This window comes from Cotesia glomerata, linkage group LG2, assembly GCF_020080835.1.
Source record: "Cotesia glomerata isolate CgM1 linkage group LG2, MPM_Cglom_v2.3, whole genome shotgun sequence".
Classification (NCBI taxonomy): Eukaryota; Metazoa; Arthropoda; class Insecta; order Hymenoptera; family Braconidae; genus Cotesia; species Cotesia glomerata.
This window is the reverse complement of record NC_058159.1, coordinates 17303251-17309478: the sequence shown is the minus strand read 5'-3', so window position 1 is coordinate 17309478 and position 6228 is coordinate 17303251.

The following is a 6228-nucleotide window of genomic DNA, read 5'->3' as shown; positions in this document are numbered from 1 at the left end:
AATACTTTTATCCTGGATAAAATTTTATCTTGATTTGAAAAACTGGCCCTAAAAGAGAATTGTTTGATTTTGCTTTCTTCGGAAAAGTCAGCTGATCAAGATCTGAGTAATTCTGTTCGAGCAATGTACAGATACTACAAACGTCTTGATGATTGTTGCCTGTAGGTGGCAGTACTTGTTAATTGAGCGAAGTTTGGAACAATGATATTCCTTACATAATACGAATATTAATTATAAGTTAACGAATCATGATCTTTACTAATAACAATATGGTAATGACACTTAATAATAATTATAATAACGACAATATTAACAATGACAATAAGGATAATATTGAAAATATTTATAATGGTAAAAATAAATTGATAATACTATTTATCATTATTGTCATTGATATTTTTTTTAAATTATTAAGTATTAAAGATTGATTTAATGACTAAACATTGTTCGAGTTCTACTTTCTTTGGATAAACCAGCTGTTCAGTGTCTAGGGAATTTTCATTGAAGATAGTGTACATTCTATAATCTCATGGTTGTTGCCTGTAGATGGCACTGTCATTCAATTGAGCGGGTTTTAAATAATCTTAATCTCTTGATAATACGTAACATAACTATGCGTTTGATACATTGTGTCATTTACTAACAACAATATCATAATAACAATAAATAATATTGGTAATCATAATAACAACAACAATAATAGTAATTATAATACTGAAAGTAATAAACTATGCGTTTGATACATTGTGTCATTTACTAACAACAATATCATAATAACAATAAATAATTCTGGTAATCATAATAACAACAACAATAATAGTAATTATAATCCGAATAAAAACAGTTTCACTGTAAAAAAAATCGCGCCAAGTCCACGTTCATAAGACTATTAAGGAAAAAAAAATTTTTTTTTTCTTTACAAAAAGATATAAAATAGAAAAATGAAAAAATCAACAGACTCGATAGAGTCTTGCGCCAAGTTCCGTTCTCAAGCCAGACTACCGAGTGTGTATATACCGTAAGCAGAACGGTTTTTTGAGGTTACAAATTTTTTTTCAAATTTATTTTGATTTTTTTTCTATATGATATTTTATAATAGTAGTCCATGCTTTTTATTACGCGTATTACTTGATTATTATCAATTATCTTCATAATTTCTATTTAAAATTATTAAAAATAATCAGCACAAACTATAGCGACCCTGATTTTTAGATTTTAACTTTTTTCTTATGTAAAAAGCGGACGGCCAGAGACTAAATAATATAAGGATGCATGCTAATCTTAGATAATAGCTGATAATAGATGGGAAACTACAGTGAAAAAAAGATATTTGACAGCTTGCAATTACACACGCCAGGCAGCGCAAGAATCTTTTACATGAACTATAGCTTAAAGGGGATAGTTTGCCACCGGAAATGTATTAAATTAAAATTGTCAATTTTTATTATAATTACAAAAAATACTGAAATCCGAACAAAAACAGTTTCACTGTAAAAAATTGCGCCAAGTCCACGTTCATAAAACTCATCTCAATAACATTTGCACTTTACAAAAAAAATTAGGCTCGTTTTAATAATTTTCATTCTCTACAAAAAGATGTGAAATACAAAAAAATACCAAGAAACCATCATAATGTTGAAAAAATTGAAAAAAAATTTGTTGAAAATTAAAAAATAAAAAAAAAAATTTTTTATCGTACTTGGCGCGCGTCATTGAGTACCCCAAATTTTTTCAGGATAAATAAACATCCTTTTAATGCTGAAAAATTTATAAGTAAGTCAACCTATGTTATTTCATAATAAGTTTTACAAAAGTTAGGTAAAATTGACATGTCATACGCAGTTATGCAAACTACATATAAGTCGATACGCATGCATACGTTGGGTCGGTTGCATTGTGAGAATTGTGTTTACTAAAAAATAAAACATATGGCCGACTAAATTGGGACAATGCGGTGTGAGTTCCAATCAAAATGTGTTAATTACAATTAAACGAAGCAATATCAAACTTTAATATTGCATAAGGTTCTTCATTAAAGATTAATGACGAAGCTGAAAAAAAATGAATCCAAAAATTTTATATAATTTCAGATTTCTTGAACACACCACCATATTGACAGTTGTTCTCACTAAAGATCTAAAAAAAATTTTAAGAACGGGTTTTTTCACTAAAACTGATAATTAATACACTAAGCAATGTTTTCAATGAGTTTAGTATCCTTGACTAATGAAATCTATATAAATATATATTATGATTATATATATACAAGCGAAATCGATTTTTCTTGAGTTGAAATTCTTCCGAAAAAATTTGGGGTACTCAATGACGCGCGCCAAGTACGATAAAAAATTTTTTTTTATTTTTTAATTTTCAGCAAATTTTTCTTCAATTTTTTCAACATTATGACGGTTTCTTGGTATTTTTTTGTATTTCACATCTTTTTGTAGAGAATGAAAATTATTAAAACGAGACTAATTTTTTTTTGTAAAGTGCAAATGTTATTGAGATGAGTTTTATGAACGTGGACTTGGCGCAATTTTTTACAGTGAAACTGTTTTTGTTCGGATATATAATTCTATATACTTATATATAATTGTATATGGAACTATATATAATCCTGCATGGTTGTATATTGCTCCATATATAGTCACATATAATTATATATGATTATATATAACCTCATATACAATTCCATATATAATCATGTGTGATTATATATAATTATGTATGATCATATATAATTATATATGTGATTCCATATATAATCATATATAATATATGATTATATACAATTATATATAGTTATATAGAAACATTTTTTCTTGGAAAATTTAATTTTACATAATATTGTAGTTAAACAAAATTAAGTTGAATTAATTAATAATTCATATTTTGTACTTAATTTATAAATAACTAATAATTAGTTATGGGATCATGATGAATTACGTTATTATTTAGTCGTTAAAATAGAAGATCATAGAATTTTCTCACACGTGTCTTTTGTGTATTTCCCTCTAAGGTTCTCAAGTACCGAACGTTTTCCGGAACTCGATTACAACCTCCCTTTGTATTCGCTCATAAATTATATTTATTTAAAACCAAAATACTCTGCACAATAAATATTCTCCAACATAAGTACGATGACTTAAAATTTTTAAATTAGACAATTTTAAGTATGTATTTACAATATAAATTTATGAAATATTTAAAATATATTTGAATTCGCACTTCGCTCACAGGTAGTTTCACCTGCTGAATGTATCTAGAGGCATCACAATACAAGTTACATACTATTGTACCAACAAGAGCAAAAAAAAACAACCTGCGAAACTTTATATAGATTTTACTATGTGTATTCTGTTATGCTTCCATCTAGTGGATGTTATTTTTATTTATTGAAAATAAATTTATTGAAAATTTTACTGTAGTTCTTTCGCCCGGGAGTATTAAAATACTCGGTTTCAGCGCGGGAAAGGAATCATTTTAAATAAAAGAATTTTATTTAGACGTTATTTAATTTTGATCAAAATTATTTAGTTGGTTTCAATTTATTATTCAAGTTGACAAAATATTAAAAAGCTTCAAAATATAAAATTGAGGTTTACAATGAAGTGATCTTAGCAATCTAAGCTCTCAGTGAGAAGTGTCGTTACATAGGTTTTTCCGAAGAGCTTCAAACTCCGTTCTTCTCCCACCACAACTTCCATACATACATCCACTCTAAGGAATACATAAGCACACACATTTTCTACTACATATAAATGATCCTTATATACTAACATGTATTTTCTCTATATCTATATATATTTATTTCAGCCTATCGGCCTGAAAGTTAGACTTCACTAATATATACTTTTAGTAATACAGTCATTATGTTTATTTAACTATTTTTATTAATTTAACAGACCCTTTTAAAATTTATTTATAATAAAAATTAACTTATAATTAACTTGAAATTAAATTACAATAAAAATTTTAATAAATATTACAAATAAATTACAATAAAGAGAAATAGTCCTTGAATTATTCAAGTACTTTTTATGGGTTCTGAGAATTCGGTTACAATGTCCTTTTGTACCGAAATATGTTTTTTTATTTTATTTTATTTTCTTTTGTAAATAAAACAGAGTTAACTAAAAGATGTTTATTACAACTGGTAAGAGTAAAAGCATTAAATAAATGATTTGAATATTTACTTCGAATATAAAATTTAACTAATTTTAATCATTTAATATTTACTAATTTGAATATTTCATTTGAATTCGCGCTCTCATAATAGATAGCGCTCTAATAACAGGTAGCGTCACCTGCTGGATGCACTAGGTGCATCACAATTCAAAGTTTTAGAGCGTTCAACACAAATGTAGCGTTCATGCAGTGAATGATGATCGTAAAGTTAGCCGACATCCGACAAATTAAAAACTTAGACAGCGATATCTCGATGGAAAAAAAGTTATCATAAATTACCCAAGCTGAAATGGCGCGGAATTCAAATCTCTACACGTGAATTTTTTTGTTTTTCGTAATGCGATCAATCTCGAACCGTGATTTAAAAAATAAATTTTTGTCTGTTGATAATTCTTCGACGAATTGGAAAAATGATATGAAATTAATATATTTTCATCAGTGAACTGTAATTACGTCGTGAATTTTTTCAGATTTTCAAATTTCAGTCTGGAACTCAAAAAATTTTTGGAGTTTCATAACTCTTTAAAAAACCAACGGATTTAAAAAAAAAAAAAAAGAAAATGTTCCTCGTTGAAAACTCTAGACGTGAATTTTTTTATTTTTTAAATTTAATCATAATTTAAAAAATAATCGTAAAAATATAATTTTTGGAATTGTATATCTTTCTCAAAAATTAACATATTTAAAAAACAAAAAAACGAAAAGCTTCATCGAAAACTCTATACGTGAATTTTTTTTATTTCTTAAATTTAAACGTAATTTAAAAAATATTTGTAATAGTACAATTTTATTTATGATTTTATCAGTATTTCTAATTAAAATGTATATAAATTGATAATTTAAAAATTTTTTACTTAGCTGGGTCATTCCATCTCAAATCGATCAGTAGTTGGAATCGATTACTTTCGATTTGGACAAATTTTGGTCAGAAATTTTTTCATATCATAGAACGAAGTTCTGCCAAAAGAAAAAAAATAAAAGAATTTTTTTAAAAAATATGCAAATTCAAAAGTTTGCGATTTTTTCAATTTTGTTTTTGTGATATCTCGAACGCTATTATAGATACAGGAATGGCCTTTCGTTTGTTTGAAAGGAAACACTTGGGGCTATTGAAAAAAAATATTTTAGAAAAAAATTTTGAAAAATGCCAAATTTGTCAAATTTTGAATTTTTGGTAATCATCAAAAATGACGATCGCCATTTAAATTTGGGTTCACTATTTTTTTATAATATCTTGTACTGCTTTTATAAGATCCTGAAATTGTTAGAACTGTTTTTTCAATTTAAAAAAAAAATTTTTTTGTTTTTTGCAACTTTTAAATAAGGTGAAGTTATGCAAATACAAAATATTGTAATTTTGAGCATGAAAAATTAAATGCACGACGTGGAAATATTAAATAATAAATTAATTTCAACTATTTTTTATTTTTTGGACATAATCTTCAAGTCAGGCTTGACGCATGATATAATTCGTTATTTTTCTTTTCTTTACTTCATTTAAAGTTGTTGACGCTACTTATCGTCTTATAAACATGGAAATAATTGAAATTTGATGTTGAGAAACATTAATATGCAGAAATTTGTAAGTAAACAAGTAATTGAAAGAACGAAAGAAAATTGATATTCTTATCACATTATTTCTGATTTTCATTGAAAACTAATATCTGTTTGAGTTATTTGGCGTTAAAAACTCTAATTGAAGTGAAGAAGCGGATAAAATATATCATGGGTGAAAAAAATAAAAAATTATATCATCATTTATATTCATTTTAATTAGAAATACTCGTAAAATCATAAAAAAAAAATTATATTTTTACGAATATTTTTTAAATTACGTTTAAATTTAAAAAATAAAAAAAATTCACGAGTAGAGTTTTCGATGACGAAGATTTTCGTTTCTTTGTTTTTTAAATCCGTTGGTTTTTTAAAGAGTTATGAAGCTCCAAAAATTTTTTGAGTTCCAGACTGAAATTTGAAAATCTGAAAAAATTCACGACGTAATTACAGTTCACTGATGAAAATATATTAATTTCATATCAT